This window comes from Procambarus clarkii, chromosome 71 (assembly GCF_040958095.1).
Source record: "Procambarus clarkii isolate CNS0578487 chromosome 71, FALCON_Pclarkii_2.0, whole genome shotgun sequence".
Lineage (NCBI taxonomy): Eukaryota > Metazoa > Arthropoda > Malacostraca > Decapoda > Cambaridae > Procambarus > Procambarus clarkii.
This window is the reverse complement of record NC_091220.1, coordinates 18,289,461-18,312,652: the sequence shown is the minus strand read 5'-3', so window position 1 is coordinate 18,312,652 and position 23,192 is coordinate 18,289,461. Positions and strand designations below refer to the sequence as shown.

The following is a 23,192-nucleotide window of genomic DNA, read 5'->3' as shown; positions in this document are numbered from 1 at the left end:
GAAAGTAAGCTTCAAGACTTGTGTTATTTGAATAAATGTTTAAATTTAAAGCATGTGTGGTAGTTCAGAGTCTTCGGAGTTAGTAATAGGTCGTATATAGGGTAATAGTCCTACCTCCTAATAGGTAGAGTAATACGTCAAAATGAGACGTTCTAAGGCCCCAAACATCGTCAAACTAGAAAATGGTAGCAATTCGCAAAATTGACATGGTGTTCCGTTTTCTGTTTTGGGTTCTCTGGTAGATTAGGATAAGGGCAGTTTAGTATCAGGGGGTGATGTGTGCGGAGCCAAGTACAGTAATTATCACAAACTAGTCTCTTACACATCAAGTCCATTATGGCACAGATACACATCCATGGGCCTAAAAGTTAACAGCAAGTGGAATCCACTTCCACACTCTAGAAATTCCCCATATCATTTATGAGTTTTTTTTTATCCAGATTCTCATACAAGTCGAACTGTCAAGTGATACTGTTGTTTTTTTGTTTATTTCATTTCTTTATTATGCACCCCATACCCATCTTGTGGCCGGTGGTGTAAAGGGTTACAGAGGCACATAATCGGTTCAGGAACTGAACCCTCTAGTGAAGAACATGGGTAACTGCAGAAGGCCTATTGGCCCATACTAGGCAGCTCCTATTTACAGGGTATAACCACCCAATCCCACTCATACATGTCCAACCCGCGCTTGAAACAATCAAGGGACCCCACCTCCACCACGTTACGTGGTAATTAGTTCCACAAATCAACAACCCTGTTACCGAACCAGTATTTACCCAAGTCTTTCCTAAATCTAAACTTATCCAATTCATATCCATTGTTTCGTGTTCTGTCTGGAGTTGATACATATGCCCCACATCCTTTCCTCCCCACAGACTATAAGGTATCCCTGGGCTACTTAGGCAACTTTCAAAGATAGATCCCACATGCACATTTATTTTCTTTGTTATGTACCCAATACCTATCCCGTGAGTGGTAAAGAAAAAAAAAAATTATGCAGTCAAGACGTATGTCAATGTTTGCAGCCGATGCAAAACTAATGAGGAGGATTGAGACAGATGAGGATGGTAAAATTCTCCAGGATGACTTAAACAAGTTGCAGAGCTGGTCCGAGAAGTGGCCGATAGAGTTCAACACCAGCAAATGTAAGGTGATTGAAATGGGACCGGGAGCCAGGTGACCGAAAGACCGATACATGATGCAAGGACACTACCTCCCTATAACGACTAGAGAAAAGGATCTACGAGTGGTCGTAACACCAAACCTAACTTCAGAGGCTCAGATATAAAAGCCGCATACTGTACTCTGGCAGAAGTTAGAACATCCTTCAGAAACTTTAATAAGGAGGCTTTTAAATCACTGTATACCGCCTATGTGAGGCCAATCTTAAGAGAATACTGCACCATCTTGGAGCCCCATCTGAAAACACACAAACAGTGCAAAAATTTGCTATGAGACTTCCCAGAGTTACGAGGGATGAGTTACAGAGAGTTAAAACGTTTGGTTCAGAGTAACAGTCTTAACAGGTAAAGGCCACCCATCACCTTTATCTTTATTAATGTCACCTTGACATACACGCTGACCAGTTGGGACAATTTCCGTGTGGCAAAGTTAATAATTTTATCTTCAATGCTATCTGGATAAAGTTCTGGGAGGAGCGGTTCTCCTTGAGCTCTGCCAGGCCTGACTTGTGAGGTTATCTAAAGATGATTTCGGGGCTTTGCGTCCCCGCGGCCCGGTCCTCAATCAGAGCCTCCACTCCCAGGAAGCAGCCCGTAGTAGCTGTCTAACTCCCATGTAGCTATTTACTGCTATTTGAACAGGAGCATCAGGGTGGAAGAAACTGCCCATTTCTTTCCGTCTTCATCGGGGTTCGAATCCGGAATCTCAGGACTACGAATCCAAAGCGCTGTCCACTCAGCTGTCAGCCCCTTAGAGTGCTTGGTCCAACAGGCTGTTGCGGCCCCCAGGTCCACCCAGTTGGTCCGGTCTGTCTTGCAGAAGTGAATCCAATTCAATCATACGTCCTTCTGCACTTATATCCCAGGAGCCAGATTCACGAAGCATTTACGAAAGTACTTACGAACCTGGAGCCAGATTCACGAAGCAGGTACGCAAGCACTTACGAACCTGTCCATCTTCTCAATCTTTGGCGGCTTTGTTTACAATTATTAAACAGTTAATGAGCTCCGAAGCACCAGGAGGCTGTTTATAACAATAACAGTTGATTGGCAAGTTTTCATGCTTGCAAACTGTTTAATAAATGTAACCAAAGCCGTCAAAGATTGAGGAAAGACGTACACGTTCGTAAGTGCTTGCGTAACTGCTTCGTGAATCTGGTCCCAGGTCCGTAAGTGCTTGCGTAACCGCTTCGTGAATTAGCCCCTGTACATCATTCCTCAATCTTTGGTTACATTTATTAAACAGTTTACAAACATGAAAACTTGCCAATCAACTGTTGTTATTGTTATAAACAGCCTCCTGGTGCTTCGGAGCTCATTAACTGTTTAATAATTGTAAACAAAGCCGCCAAAGATTGAGAAAAGATGTACAGGGTCGTAAGTGCTTGCGTAACTGCTTCGTGAATCTGGACCCAGTATTAAGTGGCCGACAGCTAGCTAGCCAGTAGGGTAGACAGGACTGGAAAAAACTTGTTCATAATATTAAAGTGTCGACAACCAGCAAGGCAAACTATTGCAAACTTAGACGCACCTCGAACCGCTGTTCCATCTGCGAAACAGCAGCAGCATTACGGGCTATTCATGCCCGTGCCACCTCTTGGGTGGCTTAATCTTTATCAATCAGTAGCAGCAGGCTCGCCATAGCCCGTGCTACTTGCCCCGCTCCTGTGCCAGGTAAGTCCACTACGGGCTCACCATAGCCCGTGCTACTTGGAACTTGTTCCCAGTAGCTGAATCTGTAACAGGAACATCGACGCAGCGTCGCGGACGACGGCTGAGCCTCCACTAACCCGGACACGAGACAACATGCCGGCACGTGACCTTGACAGGTTCGGGAGCAAAGGGGGAGGGGGGGGGGGGGAAATTAACAGTTGACCGACCTCTCGTCCCGCTGCCAACACCGCCCAGCAACAAGTGCTGTCAAGAGATGATGTTATAGATTCAGCTACTCTGAACAAGTTCCAAGTAGCACGGGCTATGGTGAGCCCGTAGTGGACTTACCTGGCACAGGAGCGGGGCAAGTAGCACGGGCTATGGTGAGCCCGTAGTGGACTTACCTGGCACAGGAGCGGGGCAAGTAGGACGGGCTATGGTGAGCCCGTAGTGGACTTACCTGGCACAGGAGCGGGGCAAGTAGCACGGGCTATGGTGAGCCCGTAGTGGACTTACCTGGCACAGGAGAGGGGCAAGTAGCACGGGCTATGGTGAGCCCGTAGTGGACTTACCTGGCACAGGAGCGGGGCAAGTAGCACGGGCTATGGTGAGCCCGTAGTGGACTTATCTGGCACAGGAGCGGTGCCTGTCAAGAGATGATCTCCTAGCTTCAAAAAAGGTCAGAAATTACACACATTTGACCAATAATGGTCAAATAGGACTTGACCGGACCATCAAAGGGCGCCTGACAGCTGAGTGGACAGCGCTTCGGATTCGTAGTCCTAAGATTCCGGATTCGATCCCCGGTGGAGGCAGAAACGAATGGGCAGTTTCACTCACCCTAATGCACATGTTCACCTAGCAGTAAATAGGTCCCCGAGAGTTAGACAGCTGCTACAGGCTGCTTCCTCGGGATGTATCGGTCTGGTCGAGGACCGGGCCGCGGTGACGCTAAGCCCCGAAATCGATTGATGATTGATAAAGCCACCCAAAAGGTGGCACGGGCATAAATAGCCCGTAACTTCTAATCGTCTCGAAAGCGTCTCGAAAGCATCTCGAAATCACCAAGATGGTGGTGACTGCCAATTCAAACTATGTTCACTATCTGAGGGTGAAGGGTTGACGATATGGGGCTCGAAACTAGTGCACAAGGGGACATAATAAGGGAGAGAGGAGGGGAGGGGGAGGGGGGGCGGTGCCAAACACCAGTGCACAAGGGGAGACAATAGGGGGGAAGAGGGGGGTAGGGGTGTGTGTGTGTGTGTGTGTCCAAACACCAGGGTGGTGGAGCAGCTCGTCGTGATCGACCTCGCCTGAGGTGAAAACAGGAAGAAGTTTGTCGTGTGGGCGTGAGCTTAATATCTCCCACTAGATTTAATTCCATTGTCTGGGACAGGAAACCTATGTGTACGTACGTACACACACACACACACACACACACACACACACACACACACACACACACACACACACACACACACACACACACACACACACACACACACACACACACACACACATTTAGGCTCGTCTCCAAGTTAGGCAGGTTAAATATCCCGAAAGGAATCCACGGGGAAATACTTCGGTTATAGAGACTACGTCTAAGTTACAAATGCAACTGGGAGATTAGTGAACCTAGAGAGTAGGAATGCATCGTCTGCCAAACAATCTCAGACAAGTCACTAGTTCACTATCTCTTGCAATGTCGAGCAACCAATGACCTTAGAAGAGCTTCAAGAGTCTCTGAACTATGCAGTAACCAGCCTGAAGCCATCAACACAGCCACTCTTCTGGTAATGAAGAGTGTCCAGCAGCTGGAGACTCCTGAACAGTGTCCAGCAGTATCCTCCCCCGCGATAGCAGCCACATAGTAAGGACTGAGCGAGCACAGTACTCGGTATATCCTTTCATCACCAAAGATAACATTCACTGCAAAAAAAAAATCTACCATTTACGGGTTATTCATGCCCGTGCCACCCCTTGGGTGGCTTAATCTTTATCAATCTGCCTGTCTCGAGGACCCCCCCCCCCCTTACCAAGGTCGAAATACCGACTCTTCCCAGGAAGTAACCCCATAACAGTTGCCCAGTTCCCGAGTACCTATTTACTGTTAGGTCAACAAGAGGCGTAAGTGAATGGAAACGTGCCCAACCACTTCTGGGAGTCCAACCAGGAATCAGAGATTCAGATTCAAAAACGAAACCAACTGCACTACGAGACCCTAGACTTGAAGTGAAGACTGGTAAGAGGTAGGGGGTGGACACAAGTTGCTCGGGGCTGGTCTAAGTTAAATACTTAGACATATTAGCAATTAAAGAGAATCAATGCCACTTTCATTGTCACGTGAAATATTAGGTATAATATAGTACATATTACACATTTATATAATATATATAATTTAATTTAGTTGCCAAATTCACCTCCACAATGTATCAGTACACATTATATAGCCAGTTATTTAATTACAAGTTTCCAAATAGTGTGTTAAGAAATGGTTCAGAGTCTAGTACACTGTTCTGAGGTGATAACCTGTCATTTGTGAGGTTGTAGTGTTATCTTGAGGTTATCTTGAGATGATTTCGGGGCTTTTTAGTGTCCCCGCGGCCCGGTCCTCGACCAGGCCTCCACCCCCAGGAAGCAGCCCGTGACAGCTGACTAACACCCAGGTACCTATTTTACTGCTAGGTAACAGGGGGCATAGGATGAAAGAAACTCTGCCCATTGTTTCTCGCCGGCGCCTGGGATCGAACCCAGGATCACAAGTCCAGCGTGCTGTCCGCTCGGTCGGCCGGCTCCCCAAGTCAGAAATGACAGATTTAACATGCAGCCCGTATCCCCCCCCCCCAACAGTCCCTGAAATCCCTCATTCCCCCCCCCCCCCCCACCCCTTCCTCTGAACTTTCCTCTGTTCCGTCAGCGTCAAGCCTTTCCTCTAAAGGAATTCAATTCCTTTGTGATTGACGCGGGAAATAGAGCCTGTTAACCCCCCCCCCTTCAAGTGAAACTCTGTACAAGTCACTTGAAACCACCTCTCCCCCCCCCCCCACCCCCCAACCCAAGCATCACCCGACCGCCCCTTAATTACACACAAGGCAATTCAACAAGCTTACGGGCTATTCATGCCCGTGCCACCTCTGGGGTGGCTTAATCTTTATCAATCAATTCAACAAGAACGGCAATTGGTCGTGTACATTCATTGGCTGACGGCCCTCCGCTACTCACAATATAAAGACAATGTTACAATAATTATAGAGGTTTTACCTTAATTATATGGGTGTGTTATTAGTCTTGTGGACGGGGCATAAGTGAGAAAGTCTCTCACTGTTATAGTGAGTGACTGTATTCTCTCACTGTTAAAGTGAGAGAGTGACTGTATTCTCTCACTGTTAAAGTGAGAGAGTGACTGTATTCTCTCACTGTTATAGTGAGAGAGTGACTGTACTCTCTCACTGTTAAAGTGAGAGTGACTGTACTCTCTCACTGTTATTGTGAGAGTGACTGTACTCTCTCACTGTTATAGTGAGAGTGACTGTACTCTCTCACTGTTATAGTGAGAGTGACTGTACTCTCTCACTGTTATAGTGAGAGTGACTGTACTCTCTCACTGTTATAGTGAGAGAGTGACTGTACTCTCTCACTGTTATAGTGAGAGAGTGACTGTACTCTCTCACTGTTATAGTGAGAGAGTGACTGTACTCTCTCACTGTTATAGTGAGAGTGACTGTACTCTCTAACAGTGAGAGAGTACAGTCACTCTCACTATAACAGTGAGAGAGTACAGTCACCTGGGCTATATTATTATTAACATCTTTATTGACAAAATTAATTACAATTTTGCCTAATCTGAGGATTTTGATAAAGTCTTATTAAAGTGAGGATAATGGTGGTATTCACTGTCACGCAGGACAGAGGGTCATACACAAGACAATAGGTCTAAACTGTAGGCTGAAGCACATATCATGGTTACAATCAATGTTTTAATGTATGGCGATGTGAAAACAACTTTCTACTGGGCTAGAGGAATGATGTTCATATCGTCCACCAGAGGGCCGACATGTACGATAATCTACAGCTGTGGTCGAGTCCTGTCAAGCTTTACCGCGGCCGCCAAGTAGCGGTGAAACAGCTACTGGATCAAGGTCCAGATGAATCATTCACCCGCGTGGCTAGGCGTGTCTCGGGTAATATGACACAGTATGGCGCCGACAAGGTCAACACAGGTACCGTAGTCTCCATGATGTGGCTATTGTAACTTGTTGATGCGTCAGTGCGTTCTAGTACTGGGACAAGGCGCCAAGCCACGCCAGTGAGCCCGATGCTGCTGTTATAGATTCAGCTACTCTGGACAAGTTCCAAGTAGCACGGGCTATGGTGAGCCCGTAGTGGACTTACCTGGCACAGGAGCGGGGCTGAATGAGTCCCGATGCTGCGTCTAGTGGTACTATTTATGACAATCTACCCGAGCCGTGATGAGGCTTCGAACCTGTGAACTGCGCATTCCTGATTGATGAAGATTAAGCCAGCCAAAAGGTGGCACGGGCATGAATAGCCCGTAAGTGGGTGGCCCTTTGGAGCCATTACCAGTATCAAGAGATACTGGAGATCTGTGGAGGTGCGACTGCACCCTGCGTGACGGGAGATGTCTCCCGTCTGAGCGCATTCCTGTTACTAGGATGCCTAAATATCCTGCTAAATATCCTGTACTACCTGCTATTAATAGCGGCAGTACAACACGTGCTACTCCTGCTAGTATTCATATGCGCGAGAACACCGTTACTCATGCAGCCCAATAACACCGACCTTCACTCAGGCACAAATGACTGTGTGCAGCACCTTGACCTCTAATGACCCCGCTCGAGACCCGGAAGGGCATAGCGTGAAGGTCAACCTCTTAACATAAGAGCCACAGACCTCCCTTTCCCACGGTGGCGTAATCTCCCCCCTGCTTGACCCAACAAACCCACAACTGGAAGATAACTGCGTTCCCACTGTCTTTCTAAATTTATGCCCCGAGGGGCGAGTTTATTGGGCAGCGCCACTCGTCTTGTGAGTGGACACACCGCCATAGTGACAGTATTGGGCAGCGTCACTCATCCTGTGAGTGGACACACCGTCATAGTGACAGTATTGGGCAGCGCCACTCATCCTGTGAGTGGACACACCGCCATAGTGACAGTATTGGGCAGCGTCACTCATCCTGTGAGTGGACACACCGCCATAGTGACAGTATTGGGCAGCGTCACTCATCCTGTGAGTGGACACACCGCCATAGTGACAGTACTGGGCAGCGTCACTCATCCTGTGAGTGGACACACCGCCATAGTGACAGTATTGGGCAGCGCCACTCATCCTGTGAGTGGACACACCGCCATAGTGACAGTACTGGGCAGCGTCACTCATCCTGTGAGTGGACACACCGCCATAGTGACAGTATTGGGCAGCGTCACTCATCCTGTGAGTGGACACACCGCCATAGTGACAGTACTGGGCAGCGTCACTCATCCTGTGAGTGGACACACCGCCATAGTGACAGTATTGGGCAGCGTCACTCATCCTGTGAGTGGACACACCGCCATAGTGACAGTATTGGGCAGCGCCACTCATCCTGTGAGTGGACACACCGCCATAGTGACAGTACTGGGCAGCGTCACTCATCCTGTGAGTGGACACACCGCCATAGTGACAGTATTGGGCAGCGTCACTCATCCTGTGAGTGGACACACCGCCATAGTGACAGTACTGGGCAGCGTCACTCATCCTGTGAGTGGACACACCGCCATAGTGACAGTATTGGGCAGCGTCACTCATCCTGTGAGTGGACACACCGCCATAGTGACAGTATTGGGCAGCGCCACTCATCCTGTGAGTGGACACACCGCCATAGTGACAGTATTGGGCAGCGCCACTCATCCTGTGAGTGGACACACCGCCATAGTGACAGTATTGGTCAGCGCCACCCATCCTGTGAGTGGACACACCGCCATAGTGACAGTATTGGGCAGCGCCACCCATCCTGTGAGTGGACACACCGCCATACCAGCGTGTACAACACTCCCCAATAGGAAGAAAACCCGCTGGGTTGTTCATCCCAATATCTACGGCCCACGATAATCTTCCGCCAATAAGCACACCCACTACAGTAACATGAATGACAGAACGAGGTAAAAAGATGATTGACAAGTCTCTCAGATGCCTTAACGAGGCCATTGGTGGAGGAACATGTTTGTTTAAAGTGGAATGCTATAAGGTTGAGCAAATCTACAAGGGCCGTGACGAGGATTCGAACCTCTTTTCTGTGTGCTATCATGTTGAGAGTGGTCAACTCTACGAGGCACCTACAGGATAACACACCTACAGGATCACACACCTACAGGATCACACACCTACAGGATAACACACCTACAGGATAACACACCTACAGGATCACACACCTACAGGATAACACACCTACAGGATAACACACCTACAGGATCACACACCTACAGGATCACACACCTACAGGATAAAACACCTACAGGATAAAACACCTACAGGATAAAACACCTACAGGATAAAACACCTACAGGATAAAACACCTACAGGATAAAACACCTACAGGATAAAACACCTACAGGATAAAACACCTACAGGATAAAACACCTACAGGATAAAACACCTACAGGATAAAACACCTACAGGATAAAACACCTACAGGATAAAACACCTACAGGATAAAACACCTACAAGATAACACACCTACAGGATAAAACACCTACAGGATAAAACACCTACAGGATAAAACACCTACAGGATAAAACACCTACAGGATAAAACACCTACAGGATAAAACACCTACAAGATAACACACCTACAAGATAACACACCTACAGGATAACACCTACAAGATAACACACCTACAGGATAACACCTACAAGATAACACACCTACAGGATAACACAATGTTTACCAATATTACTCCCAAGTTTGATAATCAACCTCAATGTCAAAGTTTGTACAAACAAGAAAAATTATTTACACAATATACTTTTGTGCTCAAAACTCTTGGCTAAATATGACGAAATGTTTGTATCATTCCTGCTTATTAAATTATAAAATATTTTTTGTGTACGAGTTCACTTCTAATGGAGATCTGATCAACCCAACTATCTATAGATCTTTTATGCTTGCAGTTCAAAATAGGAACCACAACAGAGTAAATCATACAAATTTATTAAGAACTTTTGCTAAAAGCTCTTATCAAATTTCTTAAGAGCTTTCAAAGTTCCCCTCTTAACACTTATTCAGTGGGAGAGTAACATTGGTACTCTTAATATGTATTGAATTCTATCTTTAGTGTACGTATTGTAACCCTAACTTGTAACAGTAACAGGGGTAACGCCCTTGTTACCTAGCAGTAAAATAGGTACCTGGGTGTTAGTCAGCTGTCACGGGCTGCTTCCTAGGGGTGTGGAGGCCTGGTCGAGGACCGGGCCGCGGGGACACTAAAGCGCCGAAATCATCTCAATTGGACTACTTTACCGAACGTCGTATTTGTCTAATTGATTGTATATATATGTACATATATAAATAACATTAATTGTGTAGGTAGCGTCAAAAGATTGTCACTTCTCTTACCTAAATGAACCATTTGGTTTAGTTCCTGAACCCATTATGTGCCTCTAACCCTTTCCACCACCGCCCAGGGGATGGGTATGGGGTGCATAATAAAGACATTGACTTCTTACGGAATTATTTTTCAGATTAGGGAGCAATGACCTTAATATCTTGCAGATGTGACTTAACGAGCGGCCCGCCTGCGTTTCACAGAACACAGCTATCCACCACCACCCACGGGATGGGTATGTGGGGGCGGGGGATGGGGTGGATAGTAAATAAATTAACTGAATGCTTGACAGACTTCAAGCACGCTGCGGGCCGCTCCAAGCAACAGCCTGGTGGACCAAACTCTCACAAGTCAAGCCTGGCCTCGGGCCGGGCTTGGGCAGTAGAAGAACTCCCAGAACCCCATCAACCAGGTACGTCGACTGCTTCGACTGTGACGAGTTCGAGACTGGACGAGACACCCCCAGTTCAAACACCATTTAATCATTTCACATTACAAATATTTTGCAAATGTTACAAGCAATGATGCAAGCACACCTGGAGAGGGTTTCGGGAGCTCTTACTCCGAGCCCGGCCTGAGACCAGGATCAACTAGTGATATAACTTGGTCCAACAGGCTGTTGCTTGGAGCGGGCCGCGGGCCCTCGCATCCACTGGTTGGTCCGGCACTTCTCGCAAGAACCTGTCCAAGTACCTCTTGGAATACATCCACCTTAGTTCCGGCAATATTTTCCGACATCAATGTGCACCAAGGATGCAACAGACATGGTGCTTAAAACGTTTTGGACCAGAGTGAGAGAATTCTAGTACTCACCCTTGTGCCCTGTCCCTCTCCCTCCCTCCCCCCTAGCTCAAACAGGTCCCCAGGGAGTCAACTGCAGATGGGACGGGTGTCTGATGGAGGGGGGGGGGAGACAGGGGTGTCTGATGGAGGGGGGGGAGACAGGAGTGTCTGATGGAGGGGGGGGGGAGACAGGGGTGTCTGATGGAGGGGGGGGAGACAGGGGTGTCTGATGGGGGGGGGGAAGGGGGGGAGAGACACGGGTGTCTGATGGGGGGGGGGGGAGGGGGGGAGAGAGACAGGGGTGATCAGATCACTGGCTATCCTCACCCCATCCCACCCCTCCCCCCCCCCCCAAGCCCGTCCTTCCGGGGTTTCCCCAGTGTCAAGAAACTATCGTACTAAAATGCCCTGATCCTAATCTAAGCAGAGAACCCAAAACAGAAAACGGGAAATTGTCAATTTCGCGAGCCGCTACCATTTTCTAGCACGACAATGTCTGGCCTCAGGTTAAGTATACGTCAAAATGCGGCGTTCTACATTGCCTTCACAGTCCTAACTCCAATCCTGGAACGCATCACCAGTATGGCGTCCAATTGCACGCCACCAGACCAGTTCCAGAGCCGAGAGGTACGAGTTACGAGGAAAGACTCCCAGTAGTTAAACGTCACGTCGCTGGGGAGACATGATTACCACATACACTCATCGAAATTAGAAAACCAGCCAATAACATTATGTATAGATCGAGAGGCGGAATCGACGAGCAGAGCTCAACCCGTCCCCCCCCCCACACAGGCACAATTAGGCAAGGACAATTATATAATGCAACAAATTTCACTTTCCACAGTGTTTGGTGCCCGCCAACTCTCTCCCTCTCTCTATTGAGGACCTCACTTTCTCTCTCTCTGGGAACTGACCCTCTTGTAGCCACCAGTTGACGACGATGGCGAAATAGTTAACATCTTAACATTCGCCATCTTATTCATCCAATTACACCAAAGGCAACAGCAGAGGGGGGGGGGGTGGGGGGGCCGACCAATTACAGCCAAGACGGTAGCGGGGGGGGGGGGAACCAATTACAGCCAAGACGGTAGCGGGGGGAACCAATTACAGCCAAGGCCAAGGCTTACTCTACTAATATAAGCCAATTCTGTCTAATTCTGCTAGGCTTTATCCCTAAGTCAATGTAATATTATCACTTGCCTGTCTGTTCTTGACAACCCCGTCTCCATCGGTAGGGCTATTCTTCCCTTACTTAACACCAATGACCTAAGAACCAACTAATTGGATTTAAAGAATGATTTTTAGTTGTAAACATGTTAAAAGTTACTTATTTGGGAAAGCCGTAATGATGCATGTTGAATAATGTACTTAAAACTGTCTTTATAAAATTATTTACAATTGACAATTTGGTTATTTAATCAAACAATGGTCCTGGGTTCGATCCCAGGCGCCGGCGAGAAACAATGGGCAAAATTTCTTTCACCCTATGCCCCTGTTACCTAGCAGTAAAATAGGTACCTGGGTGTTAGTCAGCTGTCACGGGCTGCTTCCTGGGGGTGGAGGCCTGGTCGAGGACCGGGCCGCGGGGGGACACTAAAAAGCCCCGAAATCATCTCAAGATAACCTCAAGGAGATGGTGAGTAGCTTGTCCTGCCCTTTGATACTGTACACAACTGTCCAGTTTTATGGAAGCCTACCTACCTTGAGGTTACCTTGAGGTGCTTCCGGGGCTTAGCGTCCCAGCGGCCCGGTCGTCGACCAGGCCTCCTGGTTAAGCCTAAGGTCCAGCGTTGATGATTCATTGATGATTCAGCTTAAATCCATGCAGCGTCACCTAGCCTTCAAGACCCTCCTCTCCTAAACAGGTTCCTTGTGATTTACCTGGAAGTTTGGTCAGCACCGGTGCTCAGAGTTCAGCATCTTCCGTGTTAACACTTTACCTTAAATATGCTGCCCAGCACTTGAACATTTCTCCAGACGCGGTAATCAAAGACTTGTACAAAGTGAAGATTAAAGGGAAAGGAGAATGGTAAGACTGAACACAATATATGGAGAGTATACAAACATTTATATATTTTTTTAAATTGGTCCGAAATTTATCCCGACTGAATAAAAAAACGCAATTAAACCTTAATAATATAGGACAAAAGGGTCAAGTTCCCTTTGATACATCAATTACACACACACATTAGGCAGTGATGTGGTGGAGGCTGACTCCATACACAGTTTCAAATGTAGATATGATAGAGCCCAATAGGCTCAGGAACCTGTACATCAGTTGATTGACAGTTGAGAGGCGGGACCAAAGAGCCAGAGCTCAACCCCCGCAAGCACAATTAGGCGAGTACACACACACACACACGCAGTTTTATGGCGATACCTGGTTGATGGGGTTCTGGGAGTTGTTCTACTCCCCAAGCCCGGCCCGAGGCCAGGCTTGACTTGTGAGAGTTTGGTCCACCAGGCTGTTGCTTGGAGCGGCCCGCAGGCCCACATATACCTGGTTGATGGGGTTCTGGGAGTTCTTCTACTGCCCAAGCCCGGCCCGAGGCCAGGCTTGACTTGTGAGAGTTTGGTCCACCAGGCTGTTGCTTGGAGCAGCCCGCAGGCCCACCACAGCCCGGGTGGTCCGGCGCTCCTTGGAGGAATAAATCTAGTTTCCTCTTGAAGATGTCCACTCGATAGGTTGTCTGGTCCGACTGAAACTCAAGATTTAATAATAAAAACAAAATATTGTATTTGTCATATTTAAAGATGACCAACTCCCCGCTTAAGTTTTAGTCTCATCCCAGCCCGTCCTCCTAAGATGTCTTAACGTCAAGAAACTGTAGTATTAAAGTGCCCTTATCTTAACCTACCAGAGGACCCAAAACAGAAAACGGGACAGCACGTCAATTTTGCGAACCGCTTCCATTTTCTAGGACAATTTCTATAGCCTTAGGAAGAGGCTACGTCAAAAATGCGACGTTCTATTATGACTGGTTGCCACCACCCACCAAAGTCAACCCTCCCCCCCCCCCTCCCTTACGCCCCAACAATGGTCATGTCCTCACCCATCTTGAGGTTATCTTGAGATGATTTCGGGGCTTTAGTGTCTCCGCGGCCCGGTCCTCGACCAGGCCTCCACCCCCAGGAAGCAGCCAGTGACAGCTGACTAACACCCAGGTACCTATTTTACTGCTAGGTAACAGGGGCATAGGGTGCAAGAAACTCTGCCCATTGTTTCTCGCCGGCGCCTGGGATCGAACCCAGGATCACTAGCACAGCGTGCTGTCCGCTCGGCAGGCCGACCCATCCCACCATTATCGAACCATTACCCACTCTCATTTCTCCATGTACCGTCATCACCATTACATGAGAAAAGTGGCCCCTTTTCACGAGTGTTATTCACTCTAATACACGTTTTGACAGCCTCTCACCAGCACCCCCCCCCTCCCCGGCCCAGCCACTTGGGCTGGACGGTAGAGTTTTATGCAGGTCGGCGTTCAATCCGTGACCGGCCAAGTGGTTGGGGCACCATTTCTCTCCCCCCCTCCCTAGGGAGCCGGTCGGCCGAGCGGACAGCACGCTGGACTTGTGATCCTGTGGTCCGGGTTCGATCCCGGGCGCCGGCGAGAAACAATGGGCAGAGTTTCTTTCACCCTATGCCCCTGTTACCTAGCAGTAAAATAGGTACCTGGGTGTTAGTCAGCTGTCACGGGCTGCTTCCTGGGGGTGGAGGCCTGGTCGAGGACCGGGCCGCGGGGACACTAAAAAGCCCCGAAATCAAGATAAGATGATAGAGCCCAATAGGCTCAGGAACCTGTACATCAGTTGATTGACAGTTGAGAGGCGGGACCAAAGAGCCAGAGCTCAACCCCCGCAAACTAGGTGAGTACACAAAATACATTATAAACGTCATGGCAAGGTTTAAAATAGGCCTATAGGAATTACAATCCAGCAGAACCCTAGTAGGCTCATTAAAATAAAACTTGCCTCTTGGCATCAACTACCCGAAGCCTTCAGTAAGACTAGCCCTCGGGCAGAGGTAACCCCCCCCCACCCCCCCCTCCCCTACAAGGCTATTCACACCACTGTACCCTACACAACCCTGCCAAAGGCACCCACAACACCTCCCCCCCGTCCCCTACAAGGCTAGTCAGACCACTGTACCCTACACAACCCTGCCAAAGGCACCCACAACACCTCTTCACAAGTGTTCAACCCCCTTTAGCTCGCGTGCACATCGGTTCTATAAACATGTACACATTTTTAATATGCTGGTGCTGTAATATGGACCGGACAGGAAAATAAATTCCCTCCTCTTCCCCCCTTCCCTCCGCCTTGACAGCCATGACCCACGCGGTCAACGGACCCCCGTCCAGTCATGGTCCAAGGAACACTGCTTTACCACCCCCCCCCCCCACGCCCCTGCCAGGAGCATCATAGTACACACACACACACACACACACACACACACACACACACACACACACACACACACACACACACACACACAGTCACGGGCTGCTTCCTGGGGGTGGAGGCCTGGTCGAGGACCGGGCCGCGGGGACACTAAAAAAGCCCTGAAATCATCTCAAGATAACCTCAAGAAGCCGAACATTAGGGTTGTTTGTGATTAGTTTCTTAGTGGGGGAGTATGCAGGCGTCAGGATTCCAGCTCTTCCAGTCCCTGTACTTCCTAGCACGTCCTCACTACACCCTCTTGTTGGTCAATGTTATTAGGATGCAGGAGGTGGGCATCCCGCAGGCAGGAGGAGGATACAGCCCTACACTATACCCATATAAATTACTCACCCACGCCCTTGAGTCCGGGCGCAGCAGACCATACTCTGCATCTATCTTCCTTCCTTCTAGAGAGGGTGGAATTTTGAACCCAAAATTGTAACCTTTTGTTGGATTGTCTGAATGTCTATTGCAAATTGTCTATTTACCTAGTTATAAAAGGTATTTGTGTTTATGTCTGGTAACATACTACGCGTGTCAAGGAAGAAATGTGTATGTTTATCACTGTTTACTGTTTGTGATGTGTGTCTAGATATGTATGAACACGATGTACTGAACTGGGTGAGAATAGCTTGAGCTACCTCATCCCTTTGTGTGTATTTTACCTCAATAAACTTATTTCAATTTCATACTTCATGAACCTATCTGTGCCAAGACATCGGTCCCGTCTTCGACAATCGACTTGAGTCCAGGACGGACCGAAACGTCGTCGTCGTCCCTTCACCTTCTAGTGTGTGGTCTGGTCAACATACTTTAACCACGTTATTGTGACTCATCGCCTGCACATCGGCCCCGTCTTCAATAGCATTTGTCAAGCTATGAGAATTATATTTCTCTGGTTACTTGACACGCAAGAATATAAGGCCTATACGAAGCTCCTATTTATATCCACCCTAACTCATTCACTTGTGTGAACGAGTTAGCTTGAAACAATACAGTGATTACGGAAGCAGGCAATGTGTTTCCACAAACCTACAGCCGTGTTCTGAACCAGAAACTACCAGTCTTACCTAAATATAAACAGTTCGTATCCGTTGCTTGGGCAGTTTCACTTTTCAAACCATATTTATCGAGCACTTTGCTTCTTTGGGTGGAGCATCTTGCACACATTCTTATGCCTTACATCTTTATTATTCTTTATGTCCTCCGTGCACCTATTCTCTGGCTTCTTACATTCGTGCGACGCACGGGTGCTGAGTGCTCTTAAATTAGCCAGGTCAACAGGTTCATCCACGTCGAGAGATTAGATATTCAGTAAACATTCGCGTATCTTAAGTCGCCCTCATCTTTGCTTGGACGGATAACCCCCTGTTCCATGCCTAGCATCTTAGGTGCTGGGATACGTCTCCTGCTGCCGCTAGGGATGGTACAGTTGGTCCTAGCCCTTACTACACTTACATCAACACGTGTCTAGCCCAGCTGATACAATGGTTCACTGTCCAGGGATAATGGTACTAAAGTACAGTGCAACTGTTTCACAGTTTGAGCCCTCAGCCGCTCATTCATCTCATGTGCTACAGATGACTGCGCGCGCGCGCGGGGGAGGTTAATTAATGAACAAATCCACAAGGGCCGTGACGAGGACTCGAACCTGCGTCCGGGAGCATCCCAGACACTGCCTTAATCGACTGAGCTACGACAGGGTAAAAGGCAGTGTCTGGGATGCTCCCGGACGCAAGTTCGAATCCTCGTCACGGCCCTTGTGGATTTGTTCATTTGATGCATAACGTTAGTGTGATCTCTATGTGAGAGGTTAATTAGTGTTTCTCATTTTGTACACTATAGCCTCCAACGTACAGAATGATAGGTGCTATGAAAAGTAGCGGATCTGGCTTAAATCCGTGTTTTTCAATACTAATTTGTAGGTTGTGACAGAGATACAGGAATATGCTACGACTCATAGTGATGCGAATCAAACCCGTCCTAATAATAAATAGTCGCATTTCGACGTATATTCTATTCAAGGCCAAAAATCATCGAATTAGAAAATGGTAGCGGCTCGCTAGAGTGACATACTGTCCAGTTTTCTGTTTTAGGTCCTCTGGTGGGTTAGGATAAGGGCGCTTTAATACGACTTTATTGACGTTGGGAAACCCCCCTAGGAGGACGGGCTGGGGTTATAGGGAACTACTAGTGTAAAACCTCATTGTCAAGGCCAACTTGTGAGACCCGCTGTGATTTATAATACATCAATGAGACCCGCTGTGATTTATAATACATCAATGAGACCCGCTGTGATTTATAATACATCATTTCGTCTGTTGGGGAGATTTTCAAGTAAAAAATGCAGTGAGGGAAGGTTGCTTTAAACACACAAACTCTTTCTATACGAGGTAGAACAAATGAACAAATCCACAAGGGCCGTGACGAGGATTCGAACCTGCGTCCGGGAGCATCCCAGACACTGCCTTAATCGACTGAGCTACGACAGGGTTAAAAAAAAAAAAAAAAAAAAAAAAAAAAAAAAGAGTTGAAACCGAAGTTCTACTGAACTTCTTGGATCCTGCAGCCTCTCCGAGACACAAACCAGGGTTTTACACAACTCCCCCCTGCACCCGAGCTATGTCAATAGGCTGTAGAACCTAGACCAATTGGTAGAACTAGACTAATATCGGATGGGCTCCGTACACTAATGCCATCGTTGATAATTATATATGAACTTTGATTCAGCCAAGCATATTAGGAATATCTTTAGGATTTGAACGCAATCAGGGATGATAAGACATTATTCTGGATACATGTATTACTCGCTTGAGTGGAAGCAGTCTGGACACGTACCCCTCGAGTGGAAGGAGTCTGGACACGTACCCCTCGAGTGGAAGCAGTCTGGACACACGTACCCCTCGAGTGGAAGCAGTCTGGACACACGTACCCCTCGAGTGGAAGCAGTCTGGACACACGTACCCCTCGAGTGGAAGCAGTCTGGACACACGTACCCCTCGAGTGGAAGCAGTCTGGACACACGTACCCCTCGAGTGGAAGCAGTCTGGACACACGTACCCCTCGAGTGGAAGCAGTCTGGACACACGTACCCCTCGAGTGGAAGCAGTCTGGACACACGTACCCCTCGAGTGGAAGCAGTCTGGACACACGTACCCCTCGAGTGGAAGCAGTCTGGACACACGTACCCCTCGAGTGGAAGCAGTCTGGACACACGTACCCCTCGAGTGGAAGCAGTCTGGACACACGTACCCCTCGAGTGGAAGCAGTCTGGACACACGTACCCCTCGAGTGGAAGCAGTCTGGACACACGTACCCCTCGAGTGGAAGCAGTCTGGACACACGTACCCCTCGAGTGGAAGCAGTCTGGACACACGTACCCCTCGAGTGGAAGCAGTCTGGACACACGTACCCCTCGAGTGGAAGCAGTCTGGACACACGTACCCCTCGAGTGGAAGCAGTCTGGACACACGTACCCCTCGAGTGGAAGCAGTCTGGACACACGTACCCCTCGAGTGGAAGCAGTCTGGACACACGTACCCCTCGAGTGGAAGCAGTCTGGACACACGTACCCCTCGAGTGGAAGCAGTCTGGACACACGTACCCCTCGAGTGGAAGCAGTCTGGACACACGTACCCCTCGAGTGGAAGCAGTCTGGACACGTACCCCTCGAGTGGAAGGAGCCTGGCACAAAGTGAAGCCTCACTTAAAAACAGCCATATTCTTAAACATGTTTTTCCCCATTAGCTCTCATATTTCCCTCCATTGCTATTGGGAAGCACAGTTGAATGTGACTGCACATTTAACCACCACATGGACAGACTCCTGTCTATGTGGGTTGGACACGTTTATGAGTGGGTTGGACATGTTTATGAGCGGGTTGGACATGTTTATGAGTGGGGTTGGTGGTTATAGATAGGAGCTGCCTCGTATGGGCCAATAGGCCTTCTGCAGTTACCTTGTTCTTATGTACTCCTCGTAGCCTAGCGCTTGACCCCGGCACGAACCCCATCATTGATGACAATGATGACTTGGGTCTCGGGCGCATGCTGGCAGCCCTCAAAGTCTAGCTAGTGAGATGTTATTCTCATCCTGGCCCAAGCTGCGGCCATGAGAATACAGTGCGCCGCGGGTGTCAAACTCAAATATAATGATGACTTGAGTTATAGCAAGCAGTCTGCCATCTTGGATCAACAGTTTGGTTCATTTATTTTTGCATCTCGGGGGAGCCGGTGGCTATAAGCGGATAGAACACTGGACGCGTGATCCTGTGGTTCCGGGTTCGATCCTGGGCGCCGGTGAGAAACAATGGGCAGAGTTTCTTTCATCCTGATGCTCCCGTTACTAAGCTGTAAATTGGTATCTGGGAGTTAGTCAGCTGTCACGGGCTGCTTCCTGGGGGTGGAGGCCTGGTCGAGGACCGGGCCGCGGGGACACTAAGCCCCGAAATCATCTCAAGATAACCATACCCATGTTGTGGGCGGTAGTGGAAAGTGTTAGAGGCACATAATGGGCTCAGGGACTGAACCCCATACTACTTTTAGCTGAGCAAGTTATGATCTTGACGAGCTAGTCACGAAAGAACCACACACATTTGAAACAGTTTTTTCAGGGTCAGTAGTTAGTAAATGTAATGCATTAGGCAGTGATGTGGTGGAGGCTGACTCCATACACAGTTTCAAGTGTAGATATGATAAGAGCCCAGTAGGCTCGGGAACCTGTACACCTGTTGATTGACAGTTGAGAGGCGGGACCAAAGAGCCAGAGCTCAACCCCCGCAAGCACAACTAAGTGCTTGTGCAACCAAGTGCTACTCCCCCGACCCCCCCCCCCCCCCACCAAGATCTCGCTCCCTTAGGGGGGGTCAGGTGTGCGTGACCACGGGTTAAAAACAAGACTGGCCTTACTACAATCACCTCGTGTGGTTGTGTACTCTCTACACGAGGCGCACTACCCGTCCCTAACCCCGTCCACAGGGGACACCAGAAAATTGTGCGCGCGCTGATCAGCAGTGTAAATGTACGGCCACGCTTGTGGTAGAGTATAAACTACTATAAAAACAAAATTCCATGTACCCGCCGAACCCCAGCTGTTTATGAATGGAAAACTATTTACACACAACTGATTTCGTCCGAACACTTCCGGAACAAGTGCTTCACTGACGACTTGTGTTCGAACCACAACGCTGTAAATGCTTCACCCACGTACTACAAATACAAATAATCGCCAACAGAACCTAAACACCTAACCAAAGCCTATATATATGCACAATATGCTAATATAACACTCATTTATATTTGAGAAAATTCCCCTTTTGAATGAACAGCATGTCAAAATTTATGAATGCTTCTGTAGGGTCGACCGCTGGATGTAATGGACTTCGAGTCGAGGACGGGTTTGTTTACACACAACCGATGACGTCCGAACACTTCCAGCAGTAGTGCTTCGCTCACGTCCTCTGTTCGAAAAACAATTCTATGTTTCACCCACGTACTTAAATTACAAATAATCGCCAACCGAGCCTAAATACGTAACCTACGCTTATATATACATTTATAAAAATAATTTATACATGACAAAGCAATTTGTAATACACTTAAAATTTCTGATTGCGTCTGGGGTGTACGGCCGCCGCTTTAAACAGCCTAGTGCGAGGACGGGTTGCACCAAGGAGAGCGAACACAAAAGCTATTTCAGCAATAATCGAGTCAATTATTGATGCCCTTTATCATCCTCAGATTAATGACAGTGAAAAGGACTATACAATAATACAAGCTGCTGCCAATATTTTGGAAAAAATAATGGAGAAATTGGAGATAATTGGAATTGGAAAATAGTGAAATTGGAGATAATTGGAATTGGAAAATAGTGAAATTGGAGATAATTGGAATTGAAAAATAGTGAAATTGGAGATAATTGGAATTGAAAAATAGTGAAATTGGAGATAATTGGAATTGAAAAATAGTGAAATTGGAGATAATTGGAATTGAAAAATAGTGAAATTGGAGATAACTGGAATTGAAAATAGTGAAATTGGAGATAATTGGAATTGAAAATAGTGAAATTGGAGATAATTGGAATTGAAAATAGTGAAATTGGAGATAATTGGAATTGAAAATAGTGAAATTGGAGATAATTGGAATTGAAAATAGTGAAATTGGAGATAATTGGAATTGAAAATAGTGAAATTGGAGTTTGTTTTCACGCTATACCCATGGAATCTTTTCTGAACGAGTTTAAAATAAGCAAGGCCCTTCAGGATCTAAGAATTACACATGTACCAAGCTCTATACAACATTTCTGAAAGATGCTCTAGATTTTTTTAATGAACAAAAACCAGGTTGTTTTATGTACACTTCTGGTGTACAAACATTGGGACAATTTAGACAAATCAATGATGGAACTGCTTCAGATACGAATGAAAAGGTATCCCTCGGAAATTTCCCTCGAAATTTCCAAGAGAAATTTTGAGGGAAATCCTTTAATCATGTGAAGGATCCACTTGAAACTTAGAATTACCTGGGTTATCTTGAGATGATTTCGGGGCTTTTTAGTGTCCCCGCGGCCCGGTCCTCGACCAGGCCTCCACCCCCAGGAAGCAGCCCGTGACAGCTGACTAACACCCAGGTACCTATTTTACTGCTAGGTAACAGGGGCATAGGGTGAAAGAAACTCTGCCCATTGTTTCTCGCCGGTGCCTGGGATCGAACCCAGGACCACAGGATCACAAGTCCACCGTGCTGTCCGCTCGGCCGACCGGCCTTGCCTACAATAACCATTGGCGAGAAAGTGACCACAGGCTTCGTATCCTAATATGTCAACATCACAGCCTACTACGAAAATTACCACTAAACATCTTTCACAATTTTCATATTGAAACACTAACAAAAAACACGCGAGACTAGGGGGGGGGGGGGGCCGAGGGAAGGAAGGAGGGGGGGGGGGGAAATCTAGCGGAAACAATTAAATTCTCTGTAATCAAACAGATTACCTACAACGAACTCCACAAAGAAAGCAAATTGGAGCAGCCAGCAACAATGGGGGTCGGAGCTGCCTCTTGGAGTGTGTCGCAAGCCAAGGGGGAGGGGGGGGGGGGAGGGAGGGGGAGAGTCGACACCTTGACGAATTAAGGAGAGTGTACACAGTCGACACCTTGAATTAAGGAGAGTGTACACAGTCGACACCTTGACGAATTAAGGAGAGTGTACACAGTCGACACCTTGACGAATTAAGGAGAGTGTACACAGTCGACACCTTGACGAATTAAGGAGAGTGTACACAGTCGACACCTTGACGAATAAGGAGAGTGTACACAGTCGACACCTCGACAAATTAAGGAGAGTGTACACAGTCGACTCCTTGACGAATTAAGGAGAGTGTACACAGTCGACACCTTGACGAATTAAGGAGAGTGTACACAGTCGACACCTTGACGAATTAAGGAGAGTGTACACAGTCGACACCTCGACAAATTAAGGAGAGTGTACACAGTCGACACCTCGACAAATTAAGGAGTGTACACACAG

At 47.7% G+C, this 23,192-nt stretch overlaps 1 protein-coding gene across 1 annotated transcript in view; it reads right to left on the bottom strand.

Annotated features, from left to right (window-relative positions):
- The window catches only part of LOC123745627 (ATP-binding cassette sub-family C member 4), a 97,656-nt gene that overhangs the window by 42,528 nt on the left and 31,936 nt on the right, over positions 1 to 23,192 (bottom strand).